The sequence below is a fragment of the Meleagris gallopavo genome, chromosome 4 (assembly GCF_000146605.3).
Source record: "Meleagris gallopavo isolate NT-WF06-2002-E0010 breed Aviagen turkey brand Nicholas breeding stock chromosome 4, Turkey_5.1, whole genome shotgun sequence".
Lineage (NCBI taxonomy): Eukaryota > Metazoa > Chordata > Aves > Galliformes > Phasianidae > Meleagris > Meleagris gallopavo.
Genome location: NC_015014.2, coordinates 5,416,139 through 5,436,145, shown reverse-complemented (window position 1 = coordinate 5,436,145; position 20,007 = coordinate 5,416,139).

The window sequence follows — 20,007 nt, the reverse complement described above, 5'->3', positions numbered from 1 at the left end:
ATGATCCTTGAGGTTCCTTCCAACCCTGGCCATTCTGTGATTCTGTAATTCCCTTCCACATCTCCTCCCTGGCTCTGTCATCTGGAGTTCCTGGGGTCACCGCATACCTCCCGCCAGCTCTCCAGGACCCAAGGAAATCTCTCTCTTCACTTGCCTTCATCCTATGCATTGGCCCCTGGGTCAGCATTGTGGCTGCTGGTGGCTGCAGCTGGCCCCTCGTGGCTGATTGTGGCCATTAGCCCCTAGTAGAACACCAGATTGAAACGCAATCATGTAAAGGAATGACATTTTAAAAACAGTTTCTTGGCAGCTGTACACCAAATCCATGTGGAGGGAAACTCTACGTATGAGAATAGTTATTCCATTGGAAGCAAGCAATCACTCAAAAGGATTTCTTGTAATGATTCTTCATGTTAACACAGCTTAATGAAAGAAATTTAATGTACACATTCTGATCTTGAAATACACATTATTAAATGCAAAAATTGCTGCATTTTCTAAGCAAAGAACAGGGAAAAAATTGAATCTTCATCTTGAGCTGCTCATTACTAGAGCAATGATAAACTCTTTGGCAAAGAAAGTGGGGAGTGTAAGGCACAGGTGTAGTTTTCTGTATGTCTGGGTACCCATCCTTGGAGATAATATGAAGCCTGATCAGCCTGTAAATAACTAAGCAACAGGTCTCTCCAGTGTTTACATTTCCAGATAGCATCAAAAAGGGCAAGCAGTCTTCTTATTTGCTCTAAATACAGCAGGCAGTAATTGTAATTTAAGCCATTTATGCCGTACCCTGTAATTTCATACATAGCAATTTTTTTTTACAGCTGTACCATACATTCATTATGCTACATGCATAATGGATAAATGCAAGGTGAATCCACATCTTTGTTTTTAGGGAAAGGTTTTGGATAAGCACGTTATAATGAGAAACACCACTACTACAAGATTTCTATTTGTTCTGGTGCTTGCAAAGCAACAGAAATCTGTATGTTTGCCATTTCCTACGTTATTTAAAAAATAAATAAGTAAATAAATAAATTAGATTTGGTCTTTGTCATACAAATTTAGAGTCATACATTTGCATCTCTTTCATTAATTTAAATGTGAGCTGTACACGTGCAGGATCACGCACAGTAATGTCCTTTCGACCTTGTCCTGAGATGTCAATTAATTTTTGGGGAAATCTAACAGTGTACAAAGGAAATACCTGTTAACAATAAGTAAAAATACATAAATAGAAGAACTGTGTATATGAAACTTCAGAATGGATTGCAGCAGAAACTGAGAAAATAACTTTTCAAGGCAAAATTATATGTATACTACACACATCTTTTATTTCAAAAAATAAGATCACTGAAAAATAATTCAGCACCTAAATAGAGCAAAGTATTTTTCCCACAAAGGCCCCCTAAAGAAATCCACTCCCTTTTCCAAAGCTTCAAGTGTACTGTAAGATTCATTTTAGCAGAAAGGCAAAAAATTATAGCAATTTGAGAGTAAAATATGGGCAAGAACGAGGAGAAAAGTAGTCAATCTATTCTCCGTTCAGCTTTCAATACAATAGTTAGCACACAGTTTAGAGCAGTAAAGGGGACTCAAAGCAGGGAACATTTATTCTGAGTGCTCACCTCAGGGCAAAAAGACTTCCAGCTGAACAGTCTACCATGCAATTACTACCAACAACAATACTTGCAACTTCTATCTCTTCAGCCAACCAGACTGCAGTGGAAAAAGTACCAACGCTAAGATCTGTGTACTCATACTCGTGTTCTATGATCGCTGTTTCTGCTGTTTGCAGGTATCCCAAAATGCACAGCTCTCCGTTTACTTGCACATTTCTGGGTGATGGTTCATTTTGCCCTACACCTTGTATGGAGTACAATGCCTCCCCAGCCATTTAGCCTTCAATTCAGATTAAGGCCTTTGGTTTTCAGACCCTCTCTCTCTCATTTTATTTGATTTATTAGCCTCAATTCCAATTAAATTGTATTATATTGTGTTATCTTGCATTCCTTTTTTTTTTTCTTTTTCTCAGGCCTGTGGGCATGCTGTCCTCCTGTCACAGACACAGATAGATCATGATAAGTCCATGACAGTTATCCTAATAATTTTGTCAGGATGATATCTCTGATAAAAGCAGATTTTATTTGCAATTGCAGTAGTGGGCGTCCTGCAAGCAGAAGCACCTGCAGAAAACAGCGTTACTTCTTTTATGCCCTATTACCCAACACTTATCTTTTCCTCCCCTGGTTCCTCATTGGCTGAGTACTTCAGGTTCACAAATCTTCCTGACGCTTAACTAAACATACGGAAACATAAATTGTTGCAACCTAAGCCTATGTGTTGCTAATTATTTAAACTCTAATGTTTGCTTCCATTATTTCTGGACATCTGCTCATCCTTGCATAGGGATAAGCTTGGAAGGAGGATAGAGGGGAATATCCTGATGCCTGCCTGTTGCATCTGTGAGAATTGAATGTTGTTTCTGCATCAGAACAAAATAAGAATTTTGTTAACTTCATGGTCTTTACCGTTTGGGTTTTTGTTTTATAGTTCATTTCAGGGGCCTTACTACTTTATTAGAGTTCTATAAGTTAAAGTAATATGTATGTATATATGTATAGCCAACATTGAGAATATATGTCACACATTGCAACAGTATTCTGCCAATTTAAAAGGACAATTCACTACATGATACGGGGAATGCCTGGAGAAGATCGGACATCTCCCCTCCCCTCCGTACTCTTTGTTTAACAGGAATTCCAAGCAAATCACCTTATCAATAGGACAAGAAGAGCACTGAGACACCAGATAACGATCCAATTAAATCCTCTGATAAGATTGTGAACCTGGAGTACCCAGCAAGTGGGGAAACGGGGGAGAAGGGGGAGGTAAGGGAGAGAAAAAGGGTATAAAAGTTGTCATGCTGTGTCCATAGGTGCGCTCCTGCTTGCGGGACGCCCGCCATTGCAATCGCGAATAAAATCTGCTTTTATCAGAGATACCGTCCTGACAAAATTATTTGGATATTTCCAACACATCCCAACCTACTCACAGAGCAAGCCTTGTGTGGAGGCCCTGGCTTCTTTGATGCTTGTTAAGTGTGTTTTTCTTTTGCTGAGGGTCTCTTATCCAAAAAGAATAGCCTTACAGCATGCTTTCCTGTCCATAATACTACATACTATTTGCAGCATTTAAAAATTATTGCAGTTTTGCAAGTGAGTATTAATCATGTAATTCAGCAACTATATTTCTAAAATATGCTACTGACATATATGGTATTTGTACTTTTTCACACCAGCTATTTCTAAGGACAATTACAAAATACAAATACTTTGTGCCCTACTTCTTCAGATCGATTCCCCCTTTTCAATATCTAAAACAACATTCCATTCCTACAGAGCTGTTCTGTAATATCTCCAAGTTTTGACTTGCGCTGTACAAAATATTTCACTCTTTTCCCTCTAACTTCTAATCTTCCACTACTGAATCGGGTTTGAAATGTTTATGAGTTTTCAAATGTTTAAGCAGCCCTTTCCTGATATACTGAATATATACTGATATATTTTTCTCTCACAACATTACATTATCCGTTAATGGCGTGATTCAGATTTCAGCAAAGTCAGCAGGAAGGGTCTTGTTGATTTCAGTGGTCGTCTATAGAACAGAACAAAACCCAATTAGCAGCACTTAGAACCTTAAACAGACATCGTGCTTTGACTGAGGGCAATTACATGCAGGATGGTGCATCTGAATAGAAAGTGTTCAAAGGTAGGCTGGATGGGCTTCAGCAACTTCATCTAGCAAAATAGGTCCCTGCAATGACAGGAAGACAGGAGTAGATGATCTTTAGTAGTCTATTCAAACCTAAACCATTCTATCAGTCTGTGACTCTAAATAATTACTAGGAAAAGCTGCTGACATTTTCTACTAGCTTACAGGGAGTTAAATGGGCAACCCTGGAAATGCTAAACCTATCAGATGCAGTTTGGTACCCAGCAGACTACAATAAATATTGACACATAACAGTTTGCCTTTTCCCTTTTTGTTTACTGTGGTCTTCACCTCCAAGAACTATTGCAAAACAATACAATACAATACAAAAAAAATCAAACCATCATTAGCTGTGCATTCTTGCCAGCAATGAAAAAGAGCTTGACTCACTGTGGCTACCACTGAAACACACCACTCGCTGCCTCGCTGTGGTCTCCATAAACCACTGCTTGGTCTCCATAAACATCCACTGCTTGGTCTCCATAAACATTCAGCAAACATCCATGAATGTCAGTGGGTGCCATTCTTTTCTGCCTGGAGGAATTCAGTGACACACTTTCGCTTTGTCTGCACTTCTATGTTAGATGCCATTTTGTCAGACTGCCCCTCTGCTGTTATGTCACACAGCAGCAAAATGGAATGGAATATTGTAAAGAAGGTTCAGTCCCTACTGCCGCACCACCAGCATCTGCCTCTGACACTGTGGGCCAGCATGATAAAATATGAGACATTTCTTTCATAGCAGTCCTGCTACTTCATCTCTCATTGTCTGTGTGCTTGCACAAATTCATCATGTGATCCCTGAATCGCTGATTTATGTATCTCCTGATTCTGTTTTAATGGAGTTGCACCGGTATAAATCTTCTGGGAAAGATTTTCAAACATGCTTTCTTCTTCAAAAATTTTCCAACTGGTTCTGAGTTATTCTGCCTGTTGCCAAGATCTGGACTTAAAGGATAGACCCTGACAAATGAGAGGGACAAGCTAATGGTCTTCTTTGTCTTTCATCAGAACTCATCGGATTTTCGTAATCGGCATAACCTTAAGAAAGATGCATGTTTAAAGTTTGCTTGTTAGCACACAGTAATCAAAGTGATTTAATGGAAGATTTCTTTTCCTGGCCAAGATTATAAGTACACTCAGTTCACTGCCTTATTTCAAGCAAGGAAACAGCAGCACACATTACATGCCCCCTGCAACACAAAACTTGCATCAACTTTTGCTGCAAGGATAACTTGACCAATGATACTGGTGTCAATACTCCAGAATAAATACACATTATTAACTTCAGCCTGATATTTCAGCTTATATACAGAAGCTTTGTGTTGAGAAGTGGGAAGTTATATAAAAATGGAGTCCCACCTTAGCAATTATTTTTAACAAAATAGGTATCACATCACCAGACCAATGTTCAGTATATCTCATCCCCTTTCCAGCATTTTTTTTTTCTCCAATAGTTTCAAATTCCTTAATAATCAAGAATTTAAGATAGGACCATTACCCTTTTTTCCTCTTTTGTCTACAAAGGACAATTCTTGATTTTACCAATTACTTGATTACATCAGTCTGTCACTCTTTGCCTAGAATACAAGAATTGCCTTTAGCAATGTGTTATTTTTGGAGGTTTGAAGGAAATATTAACCATACTTGATATTGGACTGCATGCCCCAAAACATAAAACTTGGGGGTAAATTTGTACTGAGGCTAATCTGCCTCACTTGAAGTTTTCCTTTTACAATCCAGATTTTCTTGGTTTTCAGACTTACAAAAATTCTTCCACATGTAATGTACAGCAGTCAGTGCTCTCTTGCTGGCTATTCTCCCATTTTTCCTTATGATTGACAAGAATTATTTCTATCCAAGTTATTGCTCGTGCTTCACACCAACCACTACTCTCCAGTTTTGAAAAGTAAAGGTTTCCACTATATAAATTTGATTAATAAATTCTGGTCCTGTAATGCTTCATCCAGTTGAACATTCAGTCAATCAAATACTGAGCTATACAATTTTAAATATAATTTTTCATTACTTAAGATACAGAAAAATGGTGTTTCCTGGAAGTCTCATATCTGTTTCCAGCACAATAATAATCCTAAGCAACAATTCCAGCTAGGAGCACGTGGTTATTGCTTGACCAGATAGAAAATATCAATGGCTTCTTTTGTATTTCTTGACTAATTGAGAGGAATCCACCAGTTCTCTCAGCAAAATTTATACAAGTTACCTTGTATATCAGTTTGAAAAAAGGGGTTACTCACATTTGTACACCAATACTTATAGAGAAAGCTTCTTCTAATGCATGGATCATTGACTGATGGCTCATTTTCCCCAGGATCCAGCAAAGAATGTATGGCGAGAGTTGCACAGAGCAGTAATAACTTATCTATCTCTAATACAGAAAGTCACTGCTTATTCCAGCTGTGCAACAGTGAAACCACTGAAATCAAGAGATTTCCACTAGTGCATAATAACACTGTTACAATACAAGCAGAAATCTTGAAAATCTGAGGGTTTGAGTTTCTCTCTTTTTCTTCCCTATTTCCAACCCCTCTGAAGTGTTGAATTCAATTTGTGAAAACGTAAGGATAGAGAAGTTCTTAACAGACCACAGCATAACGTATCAGTAGCAGCTTAAGATCTGTCACTTTTCAGTTCTAAAGTCTACAGTGGGAAAATTATCCGAGAGACTGTGGAAAGTATATATATGTATGTGTGTATGTATCTATAATACTGAGGAGAGAAGCAACTCCAGTGCATACTCATGATGATAAACCTTGTGGTAAAGCATATTAAAGCAACTTGTAACATTTCATCCAATAGTAGTAGCTTCAATAATACTCAGAAAAATAATGCTTTTAGTGTGAATATCAGTTTTTAATGTGAATATGCTTTAACCTTACAATTAGCCCAGATAGAAAGTTGCTGGCTCTGAGCTATGTGACAATGCTTATTCAAAGATTCTAATGAGCCACCCATTCTCATCTCCATCACAGATGCAAGCCATATGCTGCAAAGTTAAAACATCTTACTGCTTCCTCTGCTGAATTTTGCATTTGCTAATGACTACTATGGAAACAGGTGCTGCTGCAAAGTCATGGGAAAGCACTGTGCTGCCTGACTGTGGTAGTAATGCAAAGTTGCCCACGAGAGGGGAAGGCTTCAAATTAAAACATGTGTAATTCATTTCCCTCTCAGAATATTCTCTGGTGACATTTGTACAGATCCCTGTGTGGTAGCAATCTATTTGTAATGCTTTGCAATTGGTTTGAAAGCAGTTTCTGTTCTGTGGAGTGACAGCAGTGGCAGTGATTAAATGAAACTGGAATGTAAGGTCCTGCTGAGCTTCCCCTGCCAGGGAGCAGCCAAACCACTGTGCTTTGGAACTTCAGGGAGATATTTGGTATTTTTCTTCTTTTCCTTGCCAACTTGATTTGTTCTGTTTGACTTACTTCCCTTTTGCATAAGACTGTCACTGTCTTTGACAAGCTAATTATGATAATAATTCATTTCTGAATACTTTTAGAGAGATGTCTCAATGTCAAATAATGTTGTAATAAAGATGAGGAGAAAACAGCAGGTACTTGACATCTAATTTAGTTAGAGCTGCTAGCCTGAAACAACAGAAGAAATGAAAGTACAACACATACCATGCATAGATTTATTAAATCTCTCAGTATCAAGAAGAGGACTTGAACTAACAACCTGGCCAATGAGTTTCACTGTTCTGTGAGTCTTATCTATTACACATTTATGGAAGAGAAGAAACACACTTTCCATCCTCTCTGCAGTTATTAGAATGCAGACTCTTCTGTGCTCAGAAGACAAGGATAGAGGACTGTGTAGCTTCATACACCTCCTGAGGGAGCTGCAAGGAAGCTGTCCACGCAGCCAGCAGGTTTGCATTAAGTGAGCAAACCTTTAAAGCCTACTACTGTTTAAAGGACTACTATAGAAAATAGTGAATGTCATCATTCTTGAGTCATAACTGGCAACAGAAATCAGTGTAATTTCACTCTGAAGCCCTCCTTCATCCCATCATTGCTCCAGGACAAAACCAAAACCATACTCTCATATTTATAAGCCATATACTCATATGAAGACTGAGAATGGGACTGAGCAGATCTGTTTAGGTGGAAATTCACTTAAATCCTCCTGTGAAGTAATACTTCCTGTCATTCAGGCCATCTAATGTTTGGCAAGGACAATATGATACAGTTCCCACTGTATACAAAAGATCCCTGGAAAAGCGGCCTTTCTTCTGAGACTGATGTGCTAAGGGATCTTTCTTTTGCTTTCTTTAAAGTTGCTGAATACACCCCAACCAAACATATAACAGTACTCTCTGCAAGACCTCAAAAATTACAACTTTACTCACTACCTCAAGTTGCTAACTCAGTAACCCTCAGCCTCAGGTCTGGTTGCTTCCACTTGCCTCCGGTACAGAAATCACAGCTATCTCAGCATTTGTGAAACTGGATCCATAAATTTATCTCTCATATACGTGCCCTGCACTGCCCTTCAGCAGAGCTGCATCAGTTTTGTACTTTCATTATTAATTTAAGCCTGGAAAGAACTGGCTGTACTTCTAGGTCTCAGAGAGTGTAGTGTGCCCTTAAAAAATAAAAATAAAATTCTAGTAACAAAGAACCTAGTAAAATACAACTATTAAGCATTTCCAACAGTAAATATGCTCCAGCCACACCTTGGGCAATATCTTGACTTCCAGTTTAGATACAGATTCTGTAAGGACCCTGGTGACTATCTGAACTGGCAGAGTTTATACATTACATATTATATAGGAGCCCTAATAAGTTCTCCAGTCTAGTTAGATACTTTGTTAGCAATCATTCCCATACTGTAATGAAACTTGTACCTTGACTACCTTGACCTCAGCAGGAGAGAGGCCCAGGACTGTATGCTGGAGGATACCAGCAGAAGAGCACTTCAGACCCTTCACCAGACCCCCAGGACACATGGAAGAATGCACCCATCCCTCAGTATAATTGCAGTATTAAAAAAGTGTGGCTGGGTTTTTTCTTCATGCAAGACAAACTCAGCAGATTTTTATCCTTCAGGTAGTGTTAAAACAGGCATCAATTGTGTTTATTTTTAGATGGAGGGCAGTTTTACACTTGGCTTCCTCTGTGTGAGTTAACTCAAAACTAGCTAGATATATCAACAGAACCAATCAAGATGTTATTTTATATAAGACTATTTTCTGTTTTCCCTCTTCCCTTGCTCATGTATTAAACAGTGAAGTGCCATTTAGAATTGCTGAGTAGTTTCTGGCACATGATTCCTCTGGAAGAACTTTGAAATGCTTCCTCAAAATATTTGTGTAGTTCAGTTTGCTCTGATACAGCGTGCTGTATCAGAGACAATTGAGAGTCAGGCAAAGTCTAACAAGTTGCTTAACAAAGTACAAAACCATTACCTGGTAGCAACCACCTCTCAAAAGAGAACCTACTAAGATTTAGAACTGTTTCAGACAGAACAAGTTTTCACACGTACCCTGCCAGCAATCATCCTTATTTTCTGACAAGCTTTAAAGCTTTCTTAAATACACCTGTGGCAATGTCTTGGGAATATAAATAGCTATTTGAGTAGTTAGGTAAAATAAAGTGCAACATTTTTAAGAAATTAGGGAATTTTTTGCTGTGAGGCTCTCAAATTAAAATTGTAAATTCCTCCAGTCCCTGATGCTGCAGAGTGTTTTGTTACAGGTATTTAACAGAGACATCGAAAAATCCTCTCAGGTTGCCTCAGCAAAAGCTTGAGAACAGTCCTTATAACATTTATGAAGTTACATGCAAGGAAGGTCTCAAGTAGAAATTCATACATGATCAGACTTCCAGAGGTGCCTTAAAACATGCACATGAGTTATTTTCTAGCCTCCTTCAAATTTACCCCGGCAAGTGGCACAATCAGGTATGATCAGTTTTTAACTGATCTACTCATGGCACATTGGTGCAAAGATTCTTTCAGAATATTTATTTTAATAAACATATTGCACTGTGCTGATTCTGAGCCAGAAGTGTGCCTTCATAGCTGACATGGCCAATGGTATTCTGGAGTACATTAGGAAGAGCATTGCCAGCAAGAAAAGGGAGGTGATCCTCTCCTTCTTCTCTGCCCTGGTGAGGCCACATCTGGAACACTGCGTCCAGTTCTGGGCTCCCCAGTACAAGAAAGACATGGAGATTCTAGAGCAAGTCCAGCAAAGGTGTACAGGGATGATTAAGGAGATGAAGCAACTCTTTTAGAAGGAAAGGCAGAGAGAGTTGGGCTTATTTAGCCTGGAGAAGAATGAAAGGGGATCTTATTAATGTTTACAAATATCTTAAGAGAGGGTATCAACAGAGTGGGGCCAACTTGTTTTCTGTGGTGCCTGGCAACAGAACAAGAGGCAAAAGGTTCAAACTGGAGTACAGGAAGTTCCGTCTGCACATGAGAAAAAGCTTTTTCACTGTAAGGTTGACTGAACAATGGAATAGGCTGCCCAGAGAGGTTGTTGTGGAGTCTCCCTCTCTGAAGATATTCAAAACCCTCCTGGTTGTGATCCCAGACCAATGTGACCCTGTTTGAAGTAGAGGATTTGGACTAGATGGTCCCAAACAATCCCTTCCCACCTCAAACATTCTATGATCCTATGCATTTCAGTAGCTTCAGCAGTGTCTGCTGTCCCCTTCCTTAAGCTTACATCTTTGCAGTTTGCTCATACAACCTATTATGAAATTTGCCTATTTACTGAAACTGTTCAGTGGGCTCATGGTTTCAACAATTTCTTCCAGATTAATCCCCAAATCTTTTTCTTGATCACTGTGCTGGATGATTGCTCCACTTAGCAGGTATCCCCCAGATTAGTTCCTAACTTCAACTTTAATTATCTTACATTTCTCTACATTGAGCCGTATTTGCCATCTGCTGGCCTAGTCTCAGGTGAAAATCCCTTCTAATTTTGATTGCATTGCACTGCATTATTTGTTCTGCCTCTAATCCTGGTATATGAAATCACAGAGGTTTTATTTTCAATGTTCTTTTTCAATCAGCTTGATACATGTCAAGAGAAACGGTTCAGCCAGTTCAGAAAATAAATAAATGCTCTAAGAAAGAATCTTTGTTCTATATGAATTTAAATGATGTTCAAAAATAATAAAAAAGCTTGTGTTTCATATACTATAGAAAACATAAAATATATTACCATAAAGAACCTGTTTGCTGTATCCTTCTCTCCTGAAAATCAGAGCTCAGAATAAATTGTTCAGTATTCTGGAGACATCTCTGAGCCTGTGAATCCTATTTACCCTTAAAATTGGTCTTAAAGCGACCTGTGAATTAGCCGATGATTTTAACTCCCTATTGCAAGTTCTATTTCCATTTACTGACAACTAATAGCTGTGCTTTGCACTTGGAGGAACAAATCCAAAGCCTGCTGCATCTACTTATTGCATCTAGTTTTCCCATTGGCTCAAGTCTGTCTTGTGCTTTCCATCCACAGAACTCCAGTTAGCTTAATTACAGAAGGATATTTTCCTAATATTTACCTTTTACAGAAGACAAAAAAAAAAAAAATCTCTGAAGATACAACTTAATTTTCTAGGATCAGTAACAGGTTTTGATTATAGATTTCTAAGTATTTACTGAAAAGTTAACAGTCATGTAGGGCAAGAATCACAAATCATTATTCTAACAAGATTACACCGTTACACACAGCTTTAAGTATTTCCCAGCTTACTTTTGGAGGCAGACTATCTGTAGATTCTTTCTGAAGACTGTGAAGTTAATTCATGTTCAGACTTTAAAAATCATTAAAATTTCCACGTTTGGATTTAGGTATTGATTGATTTTTTCCTCTACCACCAGAAGCAGAGAATCAAAGTACACCAAAAACAAATTTTCCACACCTGCTGAGCAGCAGACTTTGATTTCCTCTGCAACATGGAATGGCATCCTTTAAGAAGGGCAAAGAATCAGGTTTCCTAGAGGTCAGAGTTTCTTATTTCAGCAACTCCAAGAAGAAGAAAAGGTATCTTGAGTTCAGGTCACATTAAAGAATTATTTGTTTCTTGCCCTAGTATTTCTAAATGTTTTGTATTCTTCAAGTATATACACATATGCAGTTTTGACTGGAGCAACCTGTTTTGTTGGACCAACTGGGATCCATTCTAATTTGGGTTCTGTTGTTCTAAATCCCTTGAAACTGATGGGCTTACACATGCCACTAGTCCTCCTCAAGACGAATGGAACAAGTCATGGAGATGACTGACACGAGAAGTGAATTTACAACTGAATTCTAGGTATTGAAGCAGTAGGAACTTCCAACATTTGTAAAATATGTATGTATATTATATTCAATAACAAATCCTTAATTTAAACAAAGCAATTTGCTTTCAAAACCAAGTTTTTGGTGCACTCACACCCATCTCACTTCTGAGGTGGACTGTTTTAGCCAAATGTTTAGACTGAGAATTCATCTATCTATGCAGTCTTCTAAAAGATCAAGCTATTTATTTGAAATCAAAATCAGTTCCATCAATCATACTTCTGCAACTCAAATCTTAGGTTACCCTTAGGAACTGAACCTATCTTGTTCAATTTTCTACTGTGATGAAGCAGTTGCTTCTGTTTAATTCCTGACAGGCTTTGTTCAATTTCCGTATAGCTCTGTCAGAATATTGGTTATGTATAAAACTATCAATTATCTAGTATAATTGTTTATAATGTGGCATCATCTTAGCACATATTTACAGAAAACTCTCTCTCAGTGGATGCTCTGTTTGTTTCCATAAAAGGAATGTCTTCACTTGAAAAGGTACTTTTGAAAAACATCAGAGAAATCGGTTACAGGCAAACATGATTTTACTAGGCTTTGTTGAAACCACAGAAGAGTTCACGCTCTACCAGCCCTTTTAGCAGGGCCTTAAATTATGGACAGGAACCTCTGCCCTAGTGGCACAAAGGGTTTGGCACAGAAGTATGTCAGTCTCTTACCTCTCTCCCTCATCCCTTAGCCACCACTGGCAGAGTTCTCCCATGGAGGAGAGCAAGCGAGGGCAGTCAGTGCTATTTTTAAAGCAGCTTTAATTCTCCATCAGCTTCCTGCCAAGAAATCTGCAGGGTCAACGGGGAGTGTTGTTAGGGAATCACAAATCTTGTTGCTTACATTTTAAGATTTACTACAGCTTGAGCTTCCTTTAAAAATGTATACCTTGAGAAATACATTGTAAGAACTGATAAGGGACATCTGTACCATACAGAACATTGTTCTCATTCCTCTGATAATGGATCCAACAATACCTTCGGCAGACATCTCCTTGTGCTTTCTAAGAGTTATCCAAGCCTCAGTACTTTATGTTTTCCTCGAATAATTCCATATCTTTCTACTTCCAGATTTCTATTCGTTTCCACTCTGGGGAAATGATATTTCATCATTTCTTTCCTCTAATAGAGTGGTCCTAGCCCACCACACTTTGAGTCATGTAAAATAAATTAGGAAATCTTCACTTTTCAGTGCATTGTACATGAATTAAAAATTTAAAAGCAGCAGAAATAAAAGAGGCCCAATCTCCATTCACAGTCAGAGACCTTGAAGCCAATTTCTTTAGTATCTTCCTCAGTACCACCTAAAATGTTTTTAGTTAGAATCACAGAATCGCCAGGGTTGGAAAACACCTCCAAGATCATCCATTCGAACTGTACACCTACCACCAATATTTCCCCACTGAACATGTCCCTCATTGCAACATCTAAACACTTCTTGAACACTGGTTGTTGAGGTTATAGCTGTGTTATGATGTTTTCGCCATCACAGAATCCACAGTCTCTGTTGATGTTAACAGCTAGGCTCTCAACCTTCCATCTCACTATTAGTCTCCCTAGACAATTCATTTCAAGCCTATCCATATCACCATTTTACTCTCAGATATAGACACGTACACACACTCAGTTACAAGATTCATAATGGTTTCCTGGAAATGTCCCTCACGGCATAGAATCTTTACTAGATTGGTATACAATCTTTACTTGATTTTCTGCAGAATTAAACCACATCTCCAAATTACTCCGCAAAAATCTCCCAGCCTCTCCATCAAATTCTAGTAAATACTGTGGATTTCCATTGATTTTCAGATTGCATTTAGATGAGAGACTATCATTCAGCATCAGCTTTACTGAGTTGAGGTTCAGAATCAGCACATTTAACTGAGGTACCAAGGGTAGGTGTGTAATTACTTTACACACCCTCTATAATCATTAAAGAAGGACACTTTCAGAAAGCAATTCAGATCTTCAACAGCATGACTGAATTTTGGAGTGTGCTTATCTCCTTTCAGTGGCTGTTGAGGCAGCCTGAGGCAACAAAGTTCTTATTTCAGGCGTCTATCAGTATAGCACTAAAAGCTGAGTGGCTGAAAGGTCCAAGCTGTTTTCAACTGCACTGTTACACTAGATGAAAGTAACACAGTGCACATGCTTCTCTTCTCAAATCAAATACTGGTTAGAATGAAGGGACTAAAAATAAAGATCCTGCCCCTTTGAACAATATCTCTTCTGTGTAATTGAGCTATAGACAGTACAGCAGCCAGCAAGCGTCCATCCTAACCTCATTTAGAGCTCACATATCCCCTGTAGGGCTTCTCATAACAGTTCTCATATTATGCATTAATTTCTAGCCCCACTTTAACACCTACATCTGGATTTAACTGCCCAACAGTAATACGTCCCTATTCACACTTTAAAACATGTAGGATATGCAAGTAAAAATAGTGATGCAAGCTTTTGTTCAGGAATGTGCTGAAAAAGATCAAATGTAGTTAGCTGTAATGAAATCGTTACAGGTTACACTGTCACCTGATGTTTACAGTAAAGTGAACTCACTGGGAAGAAAAAGTGGTGATGTGCCTAATCTCTTGTTAAGAAATAGAATCATTATTTTAAGTCAGCCAAGCTTCATTAGCACAACAGTAGCATTTGTGAGTCACAGAGGCACTAGCAGGCAGCAGATCAGCTTATTTGATCCATTTTAAAATCCATTTCTATTAACCTTCAACTATTTTCAAAAATACAATGTTTAAACTACTTACCATAACACAAAATCACCTTCCTCAATGTACAATTGAAGCATTCAATAAACAAGATACTCTGGCAAGTAATGGAAAACAGGGCGCTATATACAGCAGTAAATATTTGACTGGCTTTTCTAAAGAAAATTGCAGCATTTCAATATTTACTTTTACTCAGAAGTGTTGATGATTTCCCTGCTGAGAAATAAAAGAGGAAAATTAGAAGAGCTTTCATAATCACTTGGTGTTTCTTTTAAAAAATAATATTTGCCAAAATGTTCTCTGTCTTTCTATTATTTGTGCATCAGAAAAAGTAAACTTGCAAATACATTTGCAAGTGTTACTGTTTCAAAATAGCATCCCAAACTTTGTTTTTTCCTGTCTGCTTTCTGCCCTTAAGCAAATAGCAATTTCTCACTGTGACAAGATGAATCTGGCATCCTCAAGCTATACCAGCATGAACTACCATCAGTACTTGCTGAGCATCCATCTCACATTGTATACAGTTTCTTAAGTGTTTATGCTACAGTGGCAATTACAAAAGTAACATTGGCTGCCTGCAGATGGTTATTTGATCCATAACAAAATTGAGTCCTCTCATTGTTTATTGTCACTGGTGTAAAATCTGTCCTGAGTAGGAGACAGATAACAGATACCTTATTTAACTATAGAGACCCTTGAGAGTAAATCATCAGTTACAAACGGTGATAAGGATGCCCAAAAATGTCATTTCAATTTTGATCATTCAAAACATTCAGAATAAATCTTGTCTAAAGTAGAAACAGCAGCCTGCCTGCCCACGCCTTTCTTCAAAATTAAACGTGTATTTAGTGAAACAAGATGGAATTCTCAAGATAGCAAGCCACCTCATTTGCTGTATGCCATCTAACAGACACGCATCCAGTGCAGATTTATGACTGTCGTCTTCATGCAAAAATAACATAGTGACCTTCTCCGAGAATTGGCAGCATAATTATTTTTTTTAAAGATTTAATCTGACGCTTTAGAAATACTTACTCCACAAATAAAGGGCCAACCCCCTAGTTTGTCTTGAGAATAAGTAACCAGAGAGGTCTGATATGTCTTTCTTTGAGTATATTATATATATATTCTATCTGTTATTCTGATAGGTTAAGCAAGCCTTGTAGGCCCTACTTAGAGTCATTAGATTAAAGCAGGTACCTCCAGATGGATATTCTTCCCATCCCAAAACAAATGTTTTGATGCAGCTAAATCACTGACACCTCTCTGGTAAGTGCTCAGTAAATGAGATTCTTGCTTTTTATAGATATCTCACACTGGATGAGTAACTCCTCTTTGAGAGCAGTATGTCCAGTGTGGCACGCAACTCAGCAAGAGCAAACCAGAAACAACATTCATTACCACAGTGGGCTATAACCAGTCAGGGATTCTTGGACTGTAACTGTAGGACGCCAGCAAAAGTTTAAGAGAACAAAGAATGTTATAATTAGTTAAAGGTATGTTAAAGATAATTAAATTATTGTTTATTTAGGAACTGTATAAACGATGCAAACTGGATATTTTTTCTCTGTTATCAGAGACTCTCTTAAAGAGCGAAATAGAAAAAAAGCTATATTTTCCAGTGAACACATGGCTCACAACTATTAGCCCATTGCTTACATGAGAAGACTGGATTTTTATGGATAACTATGAAATGAGAAAAATGCTGTCAGGCTTAATTTTATATTTTCCACTTTTATCATCTTGCATGAGTAGCTTCCATCCCACTTTGCACAGCTCTCAATGTATTAAAAATAATGAATAAAGGAGGCTCAAACAGGAAAAGTCAAATATGACAATATAATTAAATTACTCAGCAGCCAGAAATCTCTTGCTTTTCAGACCTGTGAGTTAAATATATGCCAATTCAATTTCCTTAAACACTCGACAGGACCTATTTTCTATGAGATTTCTTGCTAACAGGCTTTCAGTCACATTAAGTGCTCACAAAGTGCACAGAAGTTGCATTTTACTGCACAACCCTAATTGAGCTGTCTGGGCTAAAATAGCTGCATGTTACAGAAATGTTTATTATAGAAGCCCACTTACTCTCAAACTAGAAAAGAACATTTCTGTAGATTTCAGTGTAATTTATCCTAGGGGGGGAAAAAAAGAGAACGAAAAGTTCTTTTATCACCCTCTCATTTCAGTGAGTTATGTTTATGGAGCTCCTTTACAACTGAGAATATGCTTTCACTCCAAATTGCAAAGGAGCAAAGTCTCAAATAGCTTTCAAGTTGGTTCTCATTACATTTGATACCTTTCTGGCCAAGTTGCATAACTTAGCTCCTTGTAGCACACAGCAGTAACCTTCTATTTATAACTTCTAAGTAATGGTACGTCAGCAGCACTCTAGGAATCAGGTGATCTATTAATATCCTACTCTGCATTTTGCTTTTTCCCTATAACCTCATTTAGTTTTTATTTTTCCATTCCTTTTGGGCATCTCTTGATCCAACCTGAGGTAAAAGACACATTTAAAGACATGGAGAACACAAAGAAGAAAAAAAGTTCAAAAATCTAATTTCTGTATGTGAAATATAACTCACTGAATTGATACATTCCCTGGAGAAGAAACTACAGTCTAAATGAGAACCTTAAATACCAGGTTTTAGGTATTTTCTGATCATCTCTGTAGTTTTCTTAGAATAAATAAATAAGATATTAAAAGAATAAATTAAAAAGAAAAAAAAAGGAAAAAAAGAAAAAGAAAAAGAAGGAAGAAGTGCAACCAGCTTAGGCTTATTACCAAAACAATCCAGCCTAACATGCTTCAATCTAAGAAGAAAAAGGAGGAAAGAGCCGTAATGAAAATCAAAGATAAAAAGCCATATCCATTTGTTTGTAACCAAAAAGCCCCAAAATAAAGTAAATCAAAATATCCTCTCTTTGTAACCTCCCTTCCTCCGATGCAAACAGTGTAATTTACAGGCTGGGACACTAGATCACAAGATGGAAGGGAACATAAAAATAAAGTTTTTACTCTTCAGTCAAACCCTTTCTCCTGTGAACTACTTCTGCTTTTCCAATTCATTTACTTTATTTGCTTCTCTCAAATGTCCTCTCATTATAATTCACTGTCTACACCAAACTTGCCCCGTGATTGACAGATTTTTTTCCCCTTATGTCCACTCTTGGCAAGTGTTTAATAGCAATTAAAGATTTCTTTAGTCTATTCAAAGGGTACACAGATAATCAAGAGGAAGTGACTTTGATTGATAGTTGCTGTCATGAAGACTGGAAGATAAAACCTTTAAGTAAATTTCATTGAAGAAAAACTCCAGATGATGTTCCAGACTATGACAGACATTTTTACCACATCAGTGTTGCTCAAAGATGGTACAGACCACCAGAGACAAGTACCATTGCTGCAACCACCTCAGTTTCTTAGTGATCTTACCTAGGGTGTCTCACATTGTCAATATTACTTTAGACTCCTTTGTGTAGATACATCGGCTGAAAATCCATAGAAATAAATCTAGTAGTGAAGCAACCTTCACAGCTAAGAAATTGAGATAGAAAGTGAATCCCATGCTTTCAATATAATGATGAGATGATGACGAAAGCAGAAGTGACAGTAAAAGGGCAAAAACAGCTGAAGAGTCTCTATGGGTCATCACTGGAAAACATTATTTCATATATATGCATACATAAGGTAACACTGGTTATGTGAGGTCTATGGTACCATAATTGATAAATATGTAATTGCCTTGGATGACAGCCTCAGCACTTGTGGTTTATTAAACAAGAGAGAGTCTCTTAAATTACCTGGAGAAACAATTGGAGACCTACAGCATGTCTGGAAGAATCTGCTAAATCTCATGTCAGCACACTGGTTAGGTTCATTTCATTTTCAAATATTATTAGAACTCACAAACACTTTATAGTAATATTTATCCTTCTGCCTTGATTACTGATTCTAGGACACTATCACTTTTGCTTCATGCACTAACAGTTGTATTATTTCTGATTTTTGAAGTAGAGTCAGCATGTCTTCGAGAACAGCCTGGTACACCTACTAATATAAAAGGAAAAGTAACAGCTACAGAATGATCTTATAAAAGCCCTTAGGCACTTGTACTTGAGGAGAGATTGATCGTTTATTTATATGAGAAGGGAGTGATAGGAAAAGCATTGTAAGTGTTTGGCTTTGTTCTCAAAGTATTTGTATTTTCTTTCTCTGAAATAAAATCGCATCAAGTGTTTTTCCATGTCAGTGAAACATATTTAGAGTTGAATAGAAATATTTGATTGTGTTAGCATCAAGTAGAGAAATTCCACTGAAGCGACAACCTCTATTTATATCAGCAGGAAACAATGTCATAAGGTCTTACTCTATGCAGATCAACATGAAAATTAAAGTAACTTCACTGGTTGTATCTCACATTCCAGCCTGGATATCTCTGAGATTTATAGTTCATGGGAAATGAAGCAACTTTATAGAAACTTTATTTTGATTTGGAATAGTTTAAAAACAGCAAACAAACAGAAAAAAAACCAACCCACTTCAAAACTAGAGATGCAATTTACCTTGATGGGTCCATCTCAAGTTGAAATCCAGCATTAATTCCACCTATATACAAATAGAAATTCACACAGTCAAAGCATCAAGAGCTACTTGTAATAAATACCCCACCAAAATCCCTAATGTGATGAAAATTTATTTCTGATTACCTTTTATTAATACATTGCATGTCATGACTTTACATCTGAGACAAATTTTCTCCTTCCTTCTTTTAAAGGATAGACAAGAAATGCATTACAAATTTCTGTGATAAATCTTGCACTAAATGGGATCTGTAAGAACTACAAAAAAAAAAAAAAAGGGGGGTGGGGGAAGTTCAAAGAAATGTGACTATCCATGGTGAAAGGTAGTAGTCAATCCATGAGACTCCCCGAGGGTTTAACCCTGGCTAAGTAACAGACTATCACAGGGCTCTATCATCAGCCACCACTCTGGGAGGCTGGGGACTTAATAAGCTGCAAGCTATGAACCTGTTGAGTGGTAATGATTACACTCCTAGTACAAGCCTTCCTTCTTAAAGCATACCTCTTTTTTTGCCTTCTTGATAATATAGATTTCTTCAGATTCAGAGCAACAATCAGTAGAGATTTAATAAAAGTGTGGAAAACTCAACTGCATGACTCTCAA